This window comes from Osmerus mordax, chromosome 9 (assembly GCF_038355195.1).
Source record: "Osmerus mordax isolate fOsmMor3 chromosome 9, fOsmMor3.pri, whole genome shotgun sequence".
Classification (NCBI taxonomy): domain Eukaryota; kingdom Metazoa; phylum Chordata; class Actinopteri; order Osmeriformes; family Osmeridae; genus Osmerus; species Osmerus mordax.
The window spans coordinates 17084186-17107881 of record NC_090058.1 but is presented as its reverse complement, the minus strand read 5'-3'; positions in this window follow the sequence as shown (position 1 = coordinate 17107881).

Below are 23696 nucleotides of genomic sequence, written 5' to 3'. Positions count from 1 at the left end.
AGGAAGCCAGTTGCCGGGGGTGATGTCATAGCAACCAAAACTCCAGAAAAGCCAGAGACAAGGCTTGACGTGATTGGAGAACTGACAGTGTTATATCACTTCCGTGTTCTAGACGTTCTAGACTGTTCCTGAGCTAAGGATGGTGAATATCTCTATGTTTATATCTTACATCTGCTTTCTCAGGTGTGTGTAAGTCTGTAAGTTTGTCTAAGATAATGTGTGTGTCTGTGAATGTCTGTGTATGCATATTCGTGTGTGTCTGTGTGAACTGGGGCGTGTGTGTGCCTTTGTGTTTGTGTGCATATGTGTGTGTGTCTATGTGAACGTGTGTGGGTCTGTGCGTTCATGTATATGTTTGCACGTGTGTGTCAATGTGTGTGTGCAAATGTGTGTATCTATGTGAATGTGTGTTGATTTGTGCGCGTGTGCTTATGTATTTGTGTGTCTATGTGAGAGTGTGTGTACTGTATTTTATATGCAGACCCATACACTAGATGACGCTGTGCTCTTTCACTGGGTGAACTCCCTGGACACTCACCTGTGTGTATCTTCACAAGCAGGCTTGATACACTGCTACAGGAAGTCAAGCGCAACTGCTACAGGGCTGCTTTTGCCCAATGAGACTGCCCGCCCACACACACACACACACACACACATTCCGTTGGTATGTAACTGTACTTCACATCTGGGGTGCACCTGTTAGGGTGTGTGTGTGTGTGTTCAGTGATTCACACAGCAGATCAGTAGAGCCTCAGTACTAAGGAAGGTTAATATACTGAAGGTCAAACATAGTAGAAGTGCTCATTTGATTTTCCAGGCTCACCATCTTGCTGCATATTTTTGTATTGAATCTTTTGGATGATAAAGAATTCAATCCGTTTTTCACTTCATAGTATCTGTTACTTGGAAAAGCGAAACAAAGGCATTTGCGAGCGAGTGTGTGTGTGTGTGCATCCCAGTGTGTTGCAGGGTTGTCCCTAAAATCCATCTGAACCGTCATTGTTTTTCAAACCAGTTGCCGTGGTAGCAGGAGGGCGAGGGCGTTTGACCAAAGGAAGATCACATAAATCTGCACCTCAAAGGACACTTTGCTCTATGTGTGTGTGTCTGTGTGTCTGTGTGTGTGTCTGTGTGTGTGTGTCTCACAGCTCTTGTCCTTCTGTGTAGGTGCTGCTATGAGAGGGATATCACAAGGATTGATAGTTAAATAGACGGTAGATAGATGTGAAAGTGATGTGTCAACTCACTTTATCCGTAGGTTTGTTTCCAAAACAATCTGGATCTTTCTTCTCATCTCATCTTATCTCATCTTCCCTCCTTCCCCCTCTCCTCTCCTCCCTTCTTCAACCTCTCCTCTCTACCTTCCCCCCTCCTCTCTTCTCTCCTCCTCCCATCTCCTCCATCCCTCGCCTTCTTCTCACCTTTCCTCTCCTCTTTTCTCCTCTCCTCCTCTCCTCCATTCAGCAGTGTGCTGTAGCCGTTAAGGTTTTCCTCCTGTGTGTGTGCCGGAGAACACCAACCTGCTCTGTTTCTGCTAAAACCCAGCCTGCACATTGGTCTGCTTACACAAACACACACAGACATTCACACACACAAACACACACATGGACACACACACACACTGAAGCAGTTTTATTTAAGACCACGACCTGTCACTTTGTGTGTGTGTGATGGATTGATTAAAAGCCCTCTATGACCTACCATTGTTGAGTTGTCCATCCATCTAGGGTTAGGGTTAGGTCTGGTACAGTGAGCGCATCTGTTTGTGTGTATATGGGTGAGAGAGAGAGAGAGAGAGAGAGAGAGAGAGAGAGCGTGTGTGTGTGTGGGAGAGAGAGAGAAACAGAGTGACTGGGTTGTTATGACACCCTCCTTAAAGTTTATTATTGAACACAGACAAAGAGGAAGCGCACACACCAAATGCACACACACACTTACACCCACACACACACACACCCACACACCACCAAACACTACAGCTGCTTGATAAGGTTGACGAAGTATGCTACTTCTTTCCCATCACACTGTGCAACTGTTGACGGAAAAGTGCAGACACGGGAACATTACTGGAACTACTGACACACGCGCACACACGGGAACATTTAGTAAAAAACAACCCATCTCAAGGACAAGATAGGGGACTGAGAGGCCACGAATGAATGACACACATAGGTTTAGTTGAATGCGTGTGTTTCTGAGTGCGTGTTTGTGTTCCCTTCCGGATGTGGCCATTGTTAAAACAACCATGAATTTATGGAAAGACATCAAACAGATTGTAAAAAGGCGTATTGGGAACACGGCACATGCCCTGTCTCTCTGGCGTCTGTTTGTGTGGAGGGGACCTAGATCTTGGTTGGTGAGGAAGGAGACGAACAGTGTGGCGTGCCTCAGCTACCGAGTACGTAGGAGGAGGAGGAGGAGAGAGGGAGGGAGGGAGCGAGCGTGTGAGAGACAAACTGAGGAGGGCGAGAGAGCATGAAGGAGAAAGGGGAGCGTGAGAGAGCGAGAGGAGGAACACGGACGTCTAACAAGAGCGAAGCGAAGGGAGCGCGTGAGAGAGAGAGAGAACTGAGGAAGGGAGAGGGGAAACGGAAAAAGAGAGCTGCGAGAGAGAGAGGCCTCATTCATGGAGCATGTCACATCAGCTCATTTGTTCATTAGTGAGTTAGCCAGAGTCAGACAGGTCAATGTTGAGGGTGCTGGGGTCAGGGGTCAGGGTCAGGGTGGTTGGTGAGCCAGGTCACAAGGCCAGTCAGACTCGATAGAGTCGAGCACATCTCACAGTCCCAGCACAGTGAACGGACGGCTGCTGGTCTGTAGGTTTGTTTCTCAGTCAGTCTGAGATGAGACGTATGTGTGTGTATGTGTGCGTGCGTGTGTGTGTGTGCGTGTGTGTCCATGTGTGTGTGAGAGAGAAAGAGTCAGAGAGAGAGAGAGAGAGAGAGAGAGAGAGAGAGAGAGAGAGAGAGAGAGAGAGAGAGAGAGAGAGAGAGAGAGAGAGAGAGAGAGAGAGAGAGAGAGAGAGAGAGAGAGAGAGAGAGAGAGAGAGAGAGAGAGAGAGAGAGAGAGAGAGAGAGAAGATCAGTGTCTCTGGTCATGCCTCTCTACAAGTGTGACTGTAATGGAAGCCTGATCTGAGAGATCGACACAGATGGCATTCTGTGGAGCTTCATGGAACTGGGGATGTACAAGTGGAACGGTGTGTGTTTGGGGTTGTGTGTGTGTGTACTTATATCATCTCTCCCATCAGGAGAATAATGCTCCATTCCAAAACATGTTTTCCCTTGTACTAAACACACACACACATCATAGAGGGCCTGCCAGTGGTTCTGCTTACTCTGGCCTCATCCCTGACTTTTCTGTTATCCCCTCTCTCCATCCCTCCATTTTTTATTTTCCCTCTCTCTGTCCCTCCCAACTCGTACCCAGCCCCCCTCCCATGTGACGATCAAAGCCTTGCCCCCCTCCAGCATACAGAGAACTCATTCTCACCCTAATGCCTCCCCCCCACACACACACACACTACCCCTACAGCGTGTGTGTGTTTCCCACAGTGTATTTTTAGAGAGAGCATTAGGGAGGGTATCGTTGGTGAGCGTCTGTCTGGGAATCTCTCTCTGGTCCAGGTGGAATGCTGTGATCTCTGAGCTCTGATCTCTCATTCCAGACCAGGGCTGACCCCCTCCCCAAATGCACACACACACACACGCACACATACATACACACGCATACACACACAGACACACACAGACACACAGACACACACACACAGACACACACAGACACACGCACACACATACACACCTACATACACACACAGACACACACATATACACACACAGCACCAGAACTGATTGGCCCCATGAAAAGACATCTCATTGGGCCTCTTAAAATATACCAATTATGCAATAATTATATTATATATTATGTTACTAAAGGAATCAATGGCCATGTAAGCCATATCCATCTGGACTGTTCCGGGACTCAAAATAAATAATTCTCTCTTTTCCCAGCTTTTCCCTGCCCTTAGGCTCTGTACACTTGTGGTACAACCCATGTCCCCCCCCACACTACATCATCTACCTTACACTACAGTAACATATTGGTACAACCCATATCCCCCCCCCTCTGAAAACTGTGGCAAGACCCATACCCCCTCACCCATAAACACAGTGGTACGGAACCATACCCTACCCCTGTGGTACGACCTGTCTGGGCTAGCTTAGCCTGGCATTAGCCTTCCTGTATGTGTTTCCAGTGTGATAACAATGGTCACCCGGCTTCCAGAGCTTTTCCGTACACACTGTTCTGTAGGACCGTGTGAGCAAATACACACTGGACTTATTGGGTGATGTGAGTTATGTGATACTAGCTCTATGCTGTCCGAAACACCTGTGTGTCTCTGTCACTGTGTGTGTGCGTTTATGTGTGTTCATGCGTGTGTTTATTTATCAGAGTGTGCCTATCGGAGTGTGTCAATATGTGGCTGTGTGTGTGTGTGTGTGTCCCTGTGTGCGTGTCCTCGCAAGTTGGTGTGTGTTTGCCCTACAGTGAAGTGTCCCCCAGGACCCTGGTTAAACCTGACTGAAGGTATTTGGGTGAAGTGAGTGTTATCTTAACACCACGCTGGTCTGTGGGATGAAGACTTCCTTCCTCAGCCTAAATAAACTGCACCAGTCTAATCTGAGATCAGATAAGGAGCGAGCAGGTATTTGCCGGTCTCAGCATTCTACACACACACGCGCACACATGCACACACTCACACACGCACACATCACAAGCATATTGAACACACACATACACACATACACACACACGTCACACACATACACACCACACACATCACAAGCATATTAAACACACACATACACACACACGTCACACACATACACACCACACACATCACAAGCATATTAAACACACACATACACACACACGTCACACACGTACACACCACACACATCACAAGCATATAAAACACACACATACACACATCACACACACACATCACTTCCCACACATACATAACCCCCCCCCCCACACACACACACACACATTCAAATATGCTGTCCTAACTGTGCCTATAGCCATATAGTTTTGTAACTAGCAGGTTATTTCACTCATACATCTACACAAATTCACATGCACTCAGACTCACACACACCTGCACAAATTCACAGGCACACTGACGCACACGCATGCTGACACTCACACACACCTACATATACACATATGCACACTGACACACACACACACACAAAATCTTCTCTCCTGTTTGGATTAATAGAAAGAACACTATAGATTGAGATAAGACACTAGTATCCGGAGGTGAACATGCTCCTGTTACAATGACAGACCCCACAAAGACAACATCGCACACACACACAAGCTAACACACACACGCTCCCGCAAACATGTGCTCACCCACACACACCTAAAGAGAAAGAACCAAATGAAGAGATTTGCAGCCAAAGCTTCAAGGTAATTGCAGAGGGTTTAGTTCAAGGTAGTTGAGCGGGAGGTTGTGACCAGAACAATCTGATCCGGAGGTAGATGAAAGGTTTGTGGCACCTTATTATGATTTCAAACACTAAGTTTCAAGCATATATTTTTGCAGCAATTCAAAAAGTCAAGCGTTCAGTAATTACTCAGATGAAAATGCCCTATTCCAGTAAGAAAGTCAGGTTAGTTTTCTGCTTAAATTCGGCACGAGAGAAGGGTTCCTGAGATTGAGCTAAAGACTGTTTTTACAGTTGAGCTCACAACCATTGATAGTATCTGACATTGGCTCTCATCGTGTTGTGGTATCCTCATCCCAGAGTGTGCATGTGTGTGCGTGTGTTGGCAGCGTCGTGTGTTGTGTTGGTCTTGCCCCAGAAGTTTGACGATGAATTGCTCACGTCTGCTTTGTCCTTCGTCCAACAACAAGTGAGGAGAATGTAATCTGTATCATGGCAGAATGGGAATAAATACACACACCACACTCTCACTCATGCACACAATCACGCACATGCCCCTAATGCACACATACACACACACACACATTGTGCAAACATAATACCACGTTTGCACTCACACCATACATATCTGCGTTTGCTGTAAAGTAGAACCACCTCATTTGCAATCGACAGCCACCCCGTTCGTTTAGGAGGAGCTGCTGAACAGCTCCATAGCAGAGGTCTGGTTTTGGCAGGAAGCAAAGAATCCAAAAGGAAAGGTATCTGCAACCGATATAGATTCTGTAGGAAATGTCTCAATAGGCCTGCCTCAGGACACACACACACACACTCACACACACGCTATTTTCCAAAAACAAGGAGAGCATGTAAGCCATGTCTCCATCAATGTAACCAGAGCCCAGTCATCTGGTTGTGCTTTAGCTGGACCTCTGTCTGATCTGAGCTCAACTGCCCCCCTGCTGCCCCTGACCAGAATGACTCCCAGATACCTCCTCTACTGCAAACCATACACACACCCACACAAACGCATACTCAGACACACACACAAACCCACACACACGCACACACATATACTCAGACACACACACACACACACACATACACACACACATACATGCACACACACCCACACATACTGAGACACACACACATACACCCACACATACTCAGACACACAAACACGCACACAAACATGTCCAGCTCATCGTCACGATGAAAATACAGACATTCCTCCAGTGCTTCTGTCATCCGACCCTTTAGCCTAACATGGCAATCATTTCCTGCTTTGTAATCCAATCAAATGCCGGTTTTATTAGATTAATGGACAAGTATCCATGTTGAGACAGCAGTGAAGTTGAAATGTGTGTGCGTTGGTTTGTGTTTGAGTGTGTATGCGTGTGTGTGTGTTGCTTGACACTAGGCCCCATTTGCCTAAAACCAGAACGATTGTAGAACTAAGACGTATGGTTTTTCTTTCGAATCCGAACTGATTTGAGCCCTGACCCTTGACCTCACATGCTACTCTTTGACCCCAGGTTATGACCCTGAGTGTCTACTTCCTCTGTGGCTAGACTCAACAGGAAGTAGATCAGTAGAGCACCCTCAGGTGTCTTTGGACTCCAGGCTCTGAACCTGTCTCTGTTCCACACACACATACACACAAATTAGCACACAAACACACACATACATACGCAGGCACACACATACACACATACGCAGACACACACACACACAGACACACCCACGCATACGTGGTCATGGCACACCCATACACACACACTCTCTCCTCTCTACCCTTCCCCTAGATGAATAATGGTATTGGTTTGCTTGGCTTCCCTCTGCTTCAGTGGATAAAGAAGATTCAACATCATTTATTCATGACCCGATGAAATGGGGTACTATGATTGGTTAGTTACCTCATCCAGGTCTAGGGTGGTTTATGACAGCTCTGTCAGTCGGGGCTCCAGGCAGCCATCATCTCACAATGGGTCTAATGTGTGTGAGAGAGAAATTCCCTCCTCTCCTCTCGTCTCGCCTTGCCTCTCTTTTCCTCTCCTCTCTCTCCCTCCTCTGACTCCTTTTCACTCTCTCTCTCTCTTTCTCTTTCTCTGTGTAGAGGCTGTTATGAGTCTGTGCAGAGGCTGTGATGAGTCTGTGTAGAGGCTATGATGAGTCTGTGTATAGGCTATGATGAGTCTGGGTAGAGGCTGTAATGAGACTATGGTGAGTCTGCGTAAAGGCTGTAATGAGTCTGTGTAGAGGCTGTGATGAGTCTGTGTAGAGGATATGATGAGTCTATATAGAGGCTGTAATGAGTTTGTGTAGAGGCTGTGATGAGTCTGTGTAGAGGCTGTAATGAGATCCTAACTGCTCTCTGTTTGTTGCTCTGCACCTGGCTGGGGGTGGACTGATGGCTGACAGATGCAGGGAATATCTCCCTGTCTTTTGTTCTCTCTATCTCTGTTTCTTTTTCACTCTCTCCTTATCTCTCTCCCATCTCTCTCTCTCTCTCTCTCTCTCTCTCTCTCTCTCTCTCTCTCTCTCTCTCTCTCCTGTCTCTCGCTCGCTCTCTTTCCATTATGTCTTTCCAACTCTTACCGGGTATACTGGGTTTGTCCTGGCATAATAGGCCACTGCTTTGAGTGTGTGTTTGTATGTGTGTTTGAGTGTGTATACATATACTGTCATCCAGACCCTCTCATTGGCTTCATATTGTTCCTCGTGAACAACAACGAACACACAGGCGAAGAGGAAAATGCACCACACACACACAGACTGAGGAAGCAGGAGACAAACATTGTGGCCCATCAACACCACCCAGTCCTATGAGCCCATTTCCATCATCAGGTTCTGTGACGTGACAGATGTCTGTACTGTGTGTCCAGTCCACACGTGTGTGTATGTATGTCTGTGTCGAGAGAGGAAACCAGAGGGGCCATGTGTCTGTCGCTAACCTGCGACACAGAGATAGTTTGACACAGGTAATATCTCTGTTCTCCCACTTGCTCACAGGAAGAAAGAGCAGAGAGAGAGAGAGAGAGAGTGTGTGGTGTGTGTGTGTGAGAGAGAGAGAGAACTAGAGGACAAGACAACAGTAGAAAGAGAGATGGAAAGTGAAAGAGAAGGGAGAGAGAGAAAACGAGAGGGGCTGAAAGGGAGCGAGAACATTCTTGACTTGATGAGTGTGACTAAGCTTCCAACTCTAACACGCTCTGTGTTTTGTTTCGGCAGTGTTCAATCCCTTACCGTGGAAATGAAAAGCCTCTAAATGTTATCACTCTCCTGAACCTACAGTCCTGTACTGTTGCCGCCAGAGAGAATGGAATGTTCAAATGTGTGTGCTTGTGTTTTTATGTGTGTGTGTGTGCGTGTGTGTGTGTGTGTGTGTATGTGTTTGTGTGTATGTGTGTGTGTGTAAAAGAACAATACATCCCATTGTGATCCGTGTTCCTCGGGGAAAGTCGTTGTTTGTTACAGCTGTGTCTACTTTAACACATTTAGATGAACCCTCTTCAGATAAACAATAGAGGTTCTTATGAATGGTACCAGGATGCAGACTACTACATTGTTTTCTCTCTCTCTCTCCCCCCCCTCGCTCTCTCTATCTCTCTCGCTCTGCAACTTTGCTCACTTTCTAGTTCCTTCCTGCAAGTGCAGAATGTGTACCACAGTACAGTGTGTGTGTGTGTGTGTGTATGTGTGAGTGTCTGTTTAACCTCTGTCATGAAGAGGTGTGGACAGCCAACCTGTTGCTCTTCGTGATAAAGCTCCAGTAGGAGAGTAAGGGTGTAGCAAGCCTTCCATGACCCCAGACCCCAGGTGCTGAGATGATCACCCATGCCTCTGATAAGTGAGGAGCATTTGTTTTGCGTCACAGTTGGAACTCGATGGACTGATACATTGTTTTTATTGCAGTGGGTGCAACATATCAAGTGCACCAAATCATTTGACTGGATTTGATCCGGGTGGGTCCCATTACACTTTCCGGTTGACACAAATGAGAATAACATGATAACAACCTATCTCGGTACTGTCAATCTAATCTCAGTACTGTCAATCAAATCTCAGTATTGTCGATATAATCTTAGTTTTGTCGAGCTAAACTCAGTATTGTCTAGCCATTACTCTTCATCTGATTTGTGAGAACAGTTCTCAATCCTGCTCTCCTCTACTTTGCTCTGCTCCACTCTATTCTCCTTTATAATTACTTCAGCAGACCAACTGATCCTGTAGTGTTGTGTGTGATTATGTTCCCTTGAGAAAAAGACAGACACACATACACATGATTGGATGGAGGCGTTAATGCATTTAATCAATAAACCACCCTTACAACATCATTATGTCACATCGAATCAAAATCAAAATGTATTTGTATAGCCCTTTTTACACGTAAGCATGTCACAGAGGGCTTCACATACGCCCATAGAACTGCCCCTCAACCAACCTAAACCCTCAAGGAAGACAAGGAAAAACTCCCAGAAAAACTCACTGCAGGAAATGGCTTGCAGACAGGATTGATCTAGCCTCTGTAGACACACAAACACACACACACACACAAACTCACGTGCACGTCACACACACAAGCACCCGCACACACAAACATACATCAACATACACGCCTGCACAAACATACATGCACGTACACACACACAAACACCTGCACACACACGCACATACACTCACACGCACACAGAGGAAATTAGATCATGTGTTTGCACACTGTGACACTGAGTTGAGAGGATAGGTCCAGAAGGTTCCACACTAACAACCAGACAGACACAGCCTGTTGTAGCCTGAACAGGAAATTGAAGGAGCTCAGGTTAACTAGATAGACTGTCCTCACTGACGTGGACATGAAAGCAGAACTAACACTTTTGCCTGTGTTACCAATTAAAATCCTTCAAAAACTCTCCTTCTGTGTGCGTGTCAGTGTGTGCGTGTGTGAATGTGCTTGTGTGTGTGTGAATGTGTTTGTGTGTGTGAATATGCTTGTGTGTTTGTGTGTATGTGTGTGTGAATGTGTTTGTGTGCGTGCTATTGTGCTTGTGTGTGTGTGAGTGTGTGAATGTGTGTGTGTGTGCTTGTGTGTGTATGTGTGAGTGTGTGCGTGTATGTGTGTGAGTGTGTGAATGTGTGTGTGTGAGAGTGAGTGTGTGTGTGTGAGTGTATGTGTGAATGTGCGTGTGTGTGTATGTGTGTGAATGTGTGTCTGAGTGTGTGTATGTGTGCATGTGAGTGTTGTGTTTATTTTCCCATGATGGTTCACTGATGCGCTTCACACTCTTCTTATAGAGGAGTTATAAATACAACCTGTTCATAACTGTAACAATGTCAGTTTAGTCCCGACACAACCACCGCTACGTGAGATCATGTGGATGCCATCAGCCTAAGAAATGGACATACAGTAATGATGTACCCTACAGAGACAGATGCTGTGGTAACTGTGTTAAGAGTTTAGGAAAATTGTTAAAAGTGTTGAAAAAAAACTTCATAGCGATCGTAAAAAACTATCACTTTACTGGCGCTGCTAATCATGATCTTGATTGGTAACTGTGTGTGTGTCTGTGTGTGTGTACAGTACGTGTGTGTTTCTTCAGTTTTTTCATGGGTGCGAGTGTGTGTGTGATGGACATGAAGGACATTGTGCCGTCACCCAAAGCAGGCCGTCTTGTGTGTGTGTGTGTGTGCGTGTGTGCATGTGTGGAAGCTGGGGTGAGTCACCATTTGCCTCCAGTGTGTGTTGTGACGAACAGAGCTGTTTCTATGTTTATCTCAACAACCTGAGATGGAGAGATGGAAAGATGGAGAGTAAGCAAGGCAGAGAAAAAGAGAGAGAGAGAGCTATTAAGAATAATGATGTAGAGCTGATTATGTCAAGGGCAGAGAGGAGAGAGGAGAGGGAAGGAGGGGAGAGGAGAGGAGGGGGGAAGGAGGGAGATGAGAGGAGAGAGGAGAGGAGGGGAGAGGGGAAGGAGGGGAGATGAGAGGAGAGAAGATGAGAGGAGGGTGTTCTGTCCACAGAACACAGGAAGATGCTCATGTGTCCATCTCCATGGTGATCTCTCCACAGTGAGAGAGCAAAAGAGTGAAAGAGCATGAAAGAGAGAGAGGAGAGTAAATGTGTGATTTTCTTCAAGGTAAGTGGTAAATTGCTATTTTCTCGTTCTGTCTGTGACTGCCAGTTTTCGGCAATACAGTAATACCACTGACTGGGCCCTAGGCCTCTCACTGGAGAACCGGGCCTCTAACTGAAGACCAGCCTTTAATTGAAAACCTGGGCCAAGGCCTCTAACTGGGTCCAGTCTCAAAATGGAGACCAGCCTCCCAGCCTCTCACTGGAGACCACCCTCCCAGCCCCACAATGGAGACCAGCCTCCCAGCCTCTCAGCCTCTCACTGGAGACCAGCCTCCCAGCCTCTCACTGGAGACCACCCTCCAGCCTCTCACTGGAGACCAGCCTCCCAGCCTCTCACTGGAGACCAGCCTCCCAGCCTCACAATGGAGACCAGCCCCCCAGCCTCTCACTGGAGACCAGCCTCCCAGCCTCTCACTGGAGACCAGCCTCCCAGCCTCTGACTGGAGACCAGCCTCCCAGCCTCTCACTGTAGACCAGCCTCCCAGCCTCTGACTGGAGACCAGCCTCCCAGCCTCTGACTGGAGACCAACCCTTCCAGCCTCTCACTGGAGACCAGCCTCCCAGCCTCTCACTGGAGACCAGCCTCCCAGCCTCCTCCCTGGAGCTTTACATGGTACAGCGCTGTTGCAGGCTCTGTGTCTTTAACAGTAATCAATGAAGGCATCTGATTCCTGTCTGTCTGCTGTGAATCAGCCTGCCTCTGGAGGAACCAGTTAGACCCCCTGAGGTCCACACCACCCAGATCCTCTCTGTACTGTACATTCACTTATTGATAAGAGGAGACTGTTTACGCAAACGCACACACACACGTCGCGGGCACACACATACACACCCAGTGGTAACAGTCAGCTTGGCCTCATATTCCCCAGATGTAATCTGGTTAAATCCACAGCTAATGTGAACTCACTGTTCTCATGTAGAACAACAGGGAGACATCTAATAACTTACAACCTCGTCATCTCTCTGCTTCTCCCTCCCTCCCTCCCTCCCTCCCTCCCTCCCTCCCTCCTCCCTCCCTCCCTCCCTCCCTCCCTCCCTCCCTCCCTCCCTCCCTCCCTCCCTCCCCTCCCTCCCCCCCTCCCTCCCTCCCTCCCTCCCTCCCTCCCTCCCTCCCTCCCTCCCTCCCTCCCTCCCTCCCTCCCTCCCTCCCTCCCTCCCTCCCTGTCTCCCTCCCTGTCTCCCTCCCTGTCTCCCTCCCTGTCTCCCTCCCTGTCTCCCTGTCTCCCTCTCTCCCTGTCTCTCTCTGTCCTCTGTATTTCTCCAATCAGCAGCAGGCATATGAAGGGTAATGACATGCAGGAGCACACGCCCTGGCTAAGTTACATTTGTAATCGATGTTTGTTTGTTTGTTTCTCGCACACACACAAACACACACACGCCTCAGGAGACCTGTTGCCATGGTAACCCCCCTTGCACGCACGCACACACGCACGCACACAGCCGTCCGTGACCCCGTGGTATCACAGATCATCTGGATCTGGATTGTTGAAGGCAATTAGAATGAGCCAAGTTTCCCTTTCACACATCCACAAAGGCACGTACAGCAAAACACACACACATACAGAAAGACACACACATACACTTACAGAGAGATACACGCACACACACAGGCACATGCACACAGACTTTTGGATATGCCTTGAAAGGGGACTTTTAGAATAACTCTTGGAAGAAGGAGAAGAAACATTTATTGATCATGCAATGTGACACACGCCTGCAGGGAGCGCCAACACTAAAACACACACACATGCTCAATCGTCCAGTGATGAAAGTCCTTGAAAGTCTGGTTTTCTCTCATCCTGCTGTCCTCCCTCTGAAGTAGAGAGGAGAGATGGGCAGGGTGGTAGAGAGGGGCAGGGAGGTAGAGAGAGGGGCAGGGATGGAGAGAGGGGCAGGGAGGTAGAGAGGGGCAGGGATGGAGAGAGGGGCAGGGAGGGAGAGAGGGGCAGGGAGGTAGAGAGGGGCAGGGAGGGAGAGAGGGGCAGGGAGGTAGAGAGGGGCAGGGAGGGAGAGAGGGGCAGGAAGGGAGAGAGGGGCAGGGAGGTAGAGAGGGGCAGGGAGGTAGAGAGGGGCAGGGATGGAGAGAGGGGCAGGGATGGAGAGAGGGGCAGGGAGATAGAGAGGGGCAGGGATGGAGAGAGGGGCAGGGATGGAGAGAGGGGCAGGGAGGGAGAGAGGGGCAGGGAGGTAGAGAGGGGCAGGGAGGGAGAGAGGGGCAGGGAGGGAGAGAGGGGCAGGGAGGGAGAGAGGGGCAGGGAGGGAGAGAGGGGCAGGAAGGGAGAGAGGGGCAGGGAGGGAGAGAGGGACAGAGAGGAAACATGGAATAAGAGATAGGAGGAGGGAGGGAGGAGAGCAAGCTGTATGAAATGTGGGGAACAGCAAGTCTGTGGTGTTGGTGGAAGGAGGTGGACTTTCATCAGGGTTCAGACATGAATCGACTCCTTAGAATGTGTGTGTGTGTGGGGGTTATTACGAATCAACAGGAGTGAGGCGGAGGAGGAATTACCTATAATTATCCTCCCCTAACGAGCTTCTCTCCCTCCCTGTCTCCCTCACACACTGGTTAACCAGATGGCTCCCATCCCTCCTCTTTCCCTCTCTCCCTCTCCTTCTCTTTCTCTCTCTCTCGCTCTTTCTACCTCTCTCTCTCCGTCTCGCTCTTTATCTCTTGGTACACACTTCCTACACAGAACCTCTCTCTTTCCTTCCATCCCTCTCTCGCTATCTCTCTTTGCACCACCCTCTCCCTACACCCCACTCTTCCTCCCCCTCCCTTTCCTCCCTTACTCTCTCTCTTTCACACTTTCTTTTGGTATCAACCTTTCCCTACACCCCCCATCTCCCCTTCCTTCCCTCCCTTCCCCTCGCTCTCTTTATCTCTCAGTTTCTCTACCTCTTTTCTCTGTCTCTCTCTCTCTCTCTCTCTCTTTCGTTCACAAACTGCTTAAAGGAAAGCGCAGGACAGCAGGGCCAAGCTGCTAATAAACCAATCAGAGGGCAGAACACCTGCTGGTGTGGGATAACCTCAAAGAGTTGCAAAGCATCATGGGATATACCCACCGCGCCTCAAGAAGACTCCCGCTGCTAGTATAGTGAACCCACAAACACACACTCCCATACACACAGGCCGTCAGTATAGACCCCCAACTTCCTTTCTCTAACAATAACCCAGCAAGTTTGTCAGGTTTGACAGTGAGTTGTAAAGACAGGGAAAGCTCTGCGTCCATCTATTCTTCACCCCCTTGTCCTGACCGCTCGCCCGCTAGAGCAGCCTCCCCCCCCCCCCCCCTCCCCCAACACACACACACTCAAACAACACCCACTTCCGCCCCTCGCCCCCTCCTTTCGAACCACAGCAGGGCCCAGGTGTGCTGTGGCCAGGCCGGGTCTAGGGGAGGGAGGGGAGGAAGGGAAGAGAGGGGGGGAGGAGAGAGGGTGTCTGGGCCAGGGAGGATACCGCAGTCTGGATAGGCTGAGTGAATTATTGATGCCAGATTGCCGACGAGGAAGAAAAGTGGGTTTGGATAGCGAGAGGGTCTACAGTCATTCATTACACAGACAGGAGGGCAGAACAGACTGGCTGGGTGAGGGGGGGAAGCTATTAAACCCAAACCAGCCCTCACTCAACATCACCTACACACACAAGTAGGTGTGCATACACACACGTGTTAGCCTGAGCTGCAATCAATCCTACCCGACTGTTGCATTATATTTTTGGTATCTGTGTGCTTGTAGCCCTGTTTCATGGTGAGCCCACTGTGGTGGCTGAGTGTGTGTTTGTGTGTGAGTGTTTTTGTGCTTCACCCCAAGCTAGGATGCGTCAGAGTCGGAGGGTCACACTGGCCCCACTGGCCTGGTGACCTCATCACTCGGTAGTGTGGAATTATGGGTAGTGACACAGAGGGGCTCACCATGCCCTTCTCTCTGAGGGTGGGAGAGGCACAGCTAGTGAGTCATCCTCAACCCTAACACAAACACTCACACACACTCACTAACGCACACACACACACACAAAGCTGGACCGCAGGGGAGCTGACATTTAGCAGAGCAGGGACAACTAACGCAGAAACATCAAACACTAGCCGTCGCGCTACGACACACCTCACACAAAAAGACAGGCAGCTACAGGTGCAACCTGCATGTACGTCCCCGTAGCCACAGTACACCTGCCGATAAGGCTGGGAAGAGGAGCCAAACAAATACTGATACTAATGAATAATCAATAGACACGCCTGCCTGCTTATTGGGATTCGGTCTGTGAGCACAGACACACACGCACAGATTGAGATGATAATATCTTGGATACATAGCCTATATACTGTATAGCCTATGTAAAAACAACATGGAGAGGGTCTGATTATTATATCATCAGATATCAACACCATGGTTTCAAACATTCATGCTGGTCCTACAGTAGGCTAAGCCTTCTCTCACTGCCGCTGGGAATAGTGTATAGGCAGGGCGTGTCCTGTTAGCTAGCCTTACCACATAGCAATGATAAAAGCCTTCAGTTTTAAGCCACATGGGTGCATTTATGCATTATCCACTGTGGGTAGATTAGAAAATCATAGTCAGCGTCTGAAAATTGTAGGCTTCTCTCTGCTTTTCTCCGTGCGACCGTTGAAACTTGTTGCTCGAGACAGTCCTTTTCCGGCAAATCGATCATCTCACACACCAAGCAGAGCCAGAGCAATATTACGGGCTGCACATAATGACGGCCTTAGGTGAACTTTCCCCCCCCAAAGCGACATCGATACCGCAGTTAAGGAAATGATTAGTTCCTCCAAGCACCCTAATCGCTGATAAAAATTAAAAAAAAGAACAATAAATAATTTCATAGTCTGGCATTCGGTCGTTTGGGAATTGAAAAATTGCAACCACCAAATTACAGCACCTTCATTTATTTAATTTGTTTAACTCTCGACAAGAGAAATCAGAGCACATTTAGGAATGTACCTCGGAACGTCCCACACTTAACTGTCCATCACTTGTTGTTAATGCATGTGAACCACTACCTCTGCATGAACACAAAAGGCAGGTGTGCCAAGATAATGGCGGATTTGTGGTATTGGCAAATCGGGACCAGACGGCGGTGACTTACGTTGTGATACCTATAACGTCAGGGCACCCTTTTCGGTGTGTGTGTGTGGGGAGGGGCACTCTTGATGATGAATTATAGACGGCGTGGCTGATCACGTGGTGTTAGCAGGCTTCTGAATGATTTAAGGCTTCTACATCATCCCTACCCCCGCCCCCACCACCGACTCCTGGTGATGCGCGTGCAGGCTGGAGATGCTGCTGCTGCTGCTGACTGCAGCATCCGACATGGAGCTGGAGCGTTAGCGGAGCACGGGCATCTTTTAATCCACTAGGGTCACAGCAGAGCACGTGAGTGTTTTTTCCCCCTCTCTTTCCCATCCATCCCATCCTTTCTCTTTATCCCCCTCGAGGTTATCCGTCGGTGTCGTCACTGTTTACGTGCGAATGGCGCTTCAAGGCGGCTGTTTGTGTGTGTCCTGATTGTGTTGTTTGATTATAACGTCAAAACGGAAATGCTGCCTTCGTGAGCTCCACCTGTCCGGACGGTGTGTTTGAGGTTGTGTTGAGGGAATGTTTGGGGCGGATGCTGCCGCTTCCTCACCGGGCTCGAGCTGCTGCAGACATCGGCCGAGAGAGTGAGAGTGAGAGAGAGAGAAAGGGAAAGAGAGAGGCGCAGCCGGACAACACTTAGGTAACTAGGTTGGATGTTTATTATGAATAATTCTGACTTATCCTAATGAGTGTCCTCAATGTGTGCCTGGACTATGGCTGTGATTATGTTGTTCCAGTTAGAGCATATTTTTGTTTTTCGTCAGGCTTTGTGTGTGAGTTTGTGTGTGTTCAGCTTCCTGTCCACTGACTGAATGTAACATTTAGCTCTGATTATCCTTTGTCTGTGTTCAAGTGGAGAGGATGGGAGGTTGAGATACCGTAGCATTAGGCTATGGCTGGTTCTCACTGGTGTCAATGCCGGTGCGGAGGGACTTTTTGAGGACGCTGAATGATTCCAACTTGACCTAGAGTGAGAGCTCCTAATCGGCCGGACAGAGGAGTTAAATCTTCTGCGTGAAGGTCTTAGATAGCCTATAGCGCAATTTCTCTATTAATGTCAGGAACCAAGACAAAGAACAGATTATTAGGCCAAAGTGTAGCCTATGTCATCTCTATAATGTAAGCAAGGCCGACTCAATTTCGGTGTGAGTGTGTGTGTGTGTGTGTGTGTGAGAGAGAGAGAGCAAGACAGAGAGAGAGAGAGGGGGGTGGAATGGTTGCGATCAGGTTTAGGGTCTTAGATTGCAGCATATATCAGACCCATCTTCCACATTCCTCTGTGTTCCTTAGAGAAGCAGACATTGATTTAAATTATTCAGGGTTGCAGTTTGAAGTTGTCTCTCTCTCTCTCTCTCTCTCTCTCTCTCTCTCTCTCTCTCTCTCTCTCTCTCTCTCTCTCTCTCTCTCTCTCTCTCTCTCTCTCTCTGTCCCCACAGTCCTATTCTCATAGGTTCCACATGAGACCGTGGGATCTGTCTCTCTCTGAGCATGAGCACTCGGAGTGAAAACCTCAGCTTTGAAACGGGGCTAATCCCCAATGACACGGCCAAGTCTCTCTCTCTCTCTCTCTCTCTCTCTCTCTCTCTCTCTCTCTCTCTCTCTCTCTCTCTCCCTCTCTCTTCCTGTACCTCAGTCAGGTTTAATATCGCTTTACCATCTTGCCCCCTCCCCCCTCGCTCTCTGTGCCTAACGATGTGGCGCTGTCCGTGGTTCTGAACCGGCTCTCATTAGCGGTGGTGCTCGTGAGTATGTCGACGGTCTCGGTCTTCATGTCATTACACAATACAACAGATGTTATCGTCTCCATGGCGCTGGGAACACATCGGTGAAAGACTTTTCAGTTCGGTGGCGAGACTCAGTAGAGGGCTGTATTTCATAGAATATCCCTACGCCCCTCACAAGCCTTGGACTGGCTCCATTTACCCCATTAGCTGTTACCGAAAAAACTAACCGAACAATCGTCTGTTTTCTAAGAATAGCTCATCAGAAAGTACGTCTGGCAATAAAACCCTTATGGAGCAATTATTAGGTTACGGTTAACACAGTAAAAGTCACTTTTACCTTTGCTGACCTAAGTGGATATGTGTTTGTATGTGTGTGTCAATGTGTGTGTGTGTGTGTCCGGGTTTGTATGTGTGTGCATTTTGCCTTCTCCCTCATTGCGTGACTGCTATTTAGAAACTCCATTTCCAATCGGATAATCCCATGTGTGTCTTAGTCAATGTTTGTTTGTGTGTCTAAGCTGGATGGCTAGCGTGTGTATTGTGTGTCTGTAGATGAGATCACAACCTCTGGGCCTATTGTGGCGAGCAGGTGTGACTCACTGACAAACACGCACACACACTGATCCTGTTTGTGAATGAGAGAGCACTATGTTGCCCCCCACCCCTCCCCCCTTTGGCCATTGGATCCACTGACGTCACTGAACCTGCCTGCGTATAAAAGCTAACACTATAAGATCACTGCGTGTGTGCACATCTGTGAGTGTAAATGTGTGTGTGGGTGTTTGTGTGTGTAGGGGGGGGGGGTGTATGTGCTGAAAATAAATGGACCTTTAGGGCTGATTAACGTGGGAGATGTTTGTGTAAAGTACAGTCTAATCTGATGTCCTATAATGAGTCAGTGTGTGTGTGTTTGTGTGTCTTGTTACTGCAATGGACTTTTTTTGTTGTTCTCCACACATGTCCTATCTTCAGCCTGGAGCTCATAGATTTGGAAAGGACAGGAGGTCACAGTGGGGTGTGTGCGTGCGTGTGTGTGGAGGGGGGGGGTCAGGGGAGTACCACTTATACTGTGTCACCCCTCACCCATGGAGGAGAGGAGAGACAACATCTCTGTGTAGCGGAGAAAAGGAGGGGGTGAGGGCAGAGTGTAGCCGAGGAGAAGACAGAGGAGTCCAGAGGAGAAGAGGCGAGGAGCAATTCGACGAGGGGAGAGGAAGAGAGAGGAGACACCAGGAGAGAGTTACGGAGGAGAAGACAGGCTCGTGTAGGAAGCATCCACATGCTGTTGAGACTTGCCCCTGGTTTAAGTGGGTACGTGCCAGGCTGATGCTACATGCCTGCTGGTGCCAAGGACGGAGGAGGGAGGGGGGGAGGGGGGGGGGGGCACTGCTGCTGTCAGACACACTGGCGATGAGGGCTCAGGGGGTCTGGCTCACATGGGTACCGTGGCAATGGAATACAAGGTCAGCTACAGTACAGGGACTAGAGAGAGGAGGGGAGAGGGAGAGGAAGGGGGGGTGGCCTGTGTGTGTGGGGGGGAGGGGGGAGCGGAGGGGGGGGGGGGGGGGAGCGGAGTCGGAGACAGTGCGGACAAAACAGCCTGAACAGATTGGAGATGTCCGGAGTGGGCGAGCGGGAGGGGGGGGGGGGAGATTTAGAGAAGGTTTGAAGACGGGGGATGAGGGGGAGGAGAGGGGTGTACTGTTGGGTTGTTGCGGCCCGGCGACGGACTTGCTCTCCTGTCTGGAAGCACCAAGCCTCCGCTCATCTTTATTCATGCCTCCTGTCTCCTCTATCCCCGCGTGCCGTCTGTGCTTATCAACGCTGGCCGGACCTGTCTGGGGAGGTGGCACATGGGGTCGTGGCGGATGGCACTCTTATCCGTCTCTGCCCCGTGTTTCGGTCGGGGCCAGCGCTGCCTGTCGGTCATCACACTGTGGGAGAGAGGACGGGGGTGTTCATTCTGGGGTGGGACGGAGGGGAGGGGGAGGAGGGGAGGATGGTGGAGGGGGGGAGGGGAGGAATCGAAAAGGGGAGGAGGGGAGTAGTACAGGATGAAGGGGGATGGAGGAGGGGAGGATTGAGGAGAGCAGGAGACAAACAAGCCTGTCTGTGTGGGAGAACAGGATATGGGAGGGGTGTGTGTGTGTGTGTGTGTGTGGGGGGGGGGGTATTCAGGGACTGTTGGAGGCTTATACCAAGGTCTAGTGTCTGGTACCCATAAATCCTGCCCTGGAAATTGCTCAGCCATACAGTCATGCCCTGTAAGCATTGTGGTGCCTCATGCACAGGCACACATAAGCACACGTACACACACAGCCACGCCCCGCAAGCATTGTCATGCCACACACACAGACACACACACAGCCACGCCCCGCAAGCATTGTTGAGTCACACACACACAAACACACACCAACACATAAGACTGACGTTGTCAAGATTATGCGACCCAGAGAGGAAGAGTGTTTCTCTGATTGTGCTGCTAAGACTGTTAGGAAGCTGTGTCACATCCTCTCCGCTTCACAGACAGACATGTAGACAGACAGACAGGCAGACAGACAGGCAGACAGACAGGTATGCAGACAGACACTGGCAGGCTGCTGGACAGTGGCTCTGCTTGGGTAGAGCTTCACTGGTGTGATTTGTCTGAGATCTTGGAGAGTATGAAAGCACTCTAATTAAGGGATCTGTTCTCTGAGAGGCAGGAAAAGTGGACATGGGAAATAGAGAGAGAGAGAGAGAGAAAGAAAGAGAGAAAAAACAACAGTGTCATGGAGAGAAATCGAGACTCCATTTCCCCTGATTCAGGCCCTACTGTACGATGAGTTAGCTGCTTCCTGTCTGCAAGCCACTCAGAGTTACAGGGCAGGTTGCCAGGTTGGGTTCTGAACAGGGCGGGTTGCCAGGTTGGAGTGAATCAGGGCTATTAGCTGTATTAAAACTTCAAGTCTATGGGCAGCGGAGGTTCAATCAGGATATTAATCCTGTGGTGTGGCAGGGGCGGGGGCGGACTGCAGCCATTGGCTCAGTCACTGCTGATTAGACTGACAGCCAATTGGACAGGAAGCTGGCTGCAGACAGGAAGTGATGTCAGTGGTTGATTGGATATTGATCAGCAAAGGTAGACATGATAACGACTTGTTTATTTACTCTCCTGCTGGTATGGGTGTGAGTGCTGCTTAGATCCTATTACAGCGGTCTAGAGTATTGGTCCACTCTCTCTCTCTCTCTCTCTCTCTCAGTTCAGTTCAAAGGGCTTTATTGGCATGAAAACAACAATTGTTCATATTGCCAAAGCATCGGTAGAATTACAGAAATATTAATCAATCATGGCCTTATATATACTTATATTTCATACACTTACATACAGAGAGACTCACACGGCAGTTTAACATATATATACGTGTAGCTACACCACACAGGTGTACAACTTGTATCAATGTTATTATTATTCAAGTTGGTATATTATTAATGTTGCCAAATAATCGGTATAAATAAATACATAAATAAGTAAATAGATACACACACACATATGTATATATAAATATATATATATATATATGTATACGCATACACACGTGCATACACACCCACACGTATATATACACACGTATATACCCATACATACACATACATACGCACATACACCAGGTTATATAATGATAATAACTAGAGAGGGTACAATTTCTGGGGAAATTGTAGGGTGTGCTTGCTTGCGTCGGTTGCACAGGGGTCTGTATATTTTATATAAAAATGCATCGGGCCTACTTATTATTTATAAAGATTACATAGATTTAAAAGCATCTTTTTTTTGCTGCTCATTTACAACTCAAAATACGAGTGAAGTGTAGAATGAAATATGATGTCTTCTCATTTCCCCTGCAAGAGGCAGCTGACAGGCTGAATCAAAACGAATACATTTGGCAGACCGGTGTACAAATGGACCTAATCTCTATGACTTAAACGTCCTTTTAAGTTGTCCCTTCTCGTGATATTTTCAGGCATTTAGACTACTCATATTGCATTCATTCATTAATAAAGAACCCCCTTTGAAGATTATTCTACGACTTTACCGGCAGAAGATAGAATCGCGATTCAAACACTACCATCTGCTAACTGAAAATATGCCCCCAAAAACGTAAATAAGCTTGACATTTATTTAGTGGAAAATAGCTCATTCATAAAAAGCTCACTGGTAGCGATCATTGTCAGTAACAACTCAAAATGCGATATAGCCCTGTGTGGAGAAGCTGCCCCGGTAAATTCTACTACTACAGTACAGTACTAGACTACTGCTGTGTTCGTCTTGATAGCGATTGCGTTGGTTGAATTCGATTAAACGTTCCGTTGTACGGTTTAGGCTGAAATTAATTATTTTCATGAACAGATTGACAAAGTTTAGGCTGTGGCAATGAAGTTCAGGTTAGTAGTCAGATTGTTTCAACTATTGAAAGACTTTTGAGTAAGGGGAGTGCCGAACATGTTCTGTCACCGTTTGACTTGAACAGCTGAGGAGTTGTTGTTAGCTACTCACACTAGTGTCTCGGGTACAGTAGGCTACAGCGTTGCAGTGAGCTACACTGGTTTGAAACCACAGGTAATGGTAATTTCACCAACAAATCGTTTTCTAATGTCAGAATAAATCCTACAACGAAAATGTATATGTGAGGAATGTTTATTTTAACGATTGAAAACAGATAACGCTACATCATAGACCACTGTAGTATGTGTTGCCCGGGAAACACAGGCTAATGTCATGATGCTAATACTTCAGTGAAATAGTAGACTACTGTTTCCGAAAGTAGATGTACTTCCTTAATAATATCAGCTTATATTGTACATTACACATCACAATTGTGTGTCATATCACAAAGTAAAATGAGTAAATAGTTATCACCCTGGCCTCTTTTCTTGTGGCGTTTCTGCAGCTGCCTTGCAGTAAAGCTATAGTTAGCCTAGCTATCCCCCAAGTTAACAGATGTGAAACGAATGTTCTGGCAAAGGTAGTCACGCGTGTTTTCGTGACGTTAGTGACGCAGTGACGTTAGTAACGTCAGTGACTGTGGCTAGCAAATTAGCCACCGTTAGCTTCACTTTTCGCCACAAAAACTTAACTTACGCTTAAACCATGCAACGGAACGTAAATTCCAATAGAAGCAACTCAATCGCTACCAAGACGAAACTTTTGACACCTACGTTGTCTATGTAGGCCAAGTATTTACTGAGTTTTAGGGGGGCAAAAAGAAAAAAAATAAATAATAATAATAACTAGAGAGGATACAATTT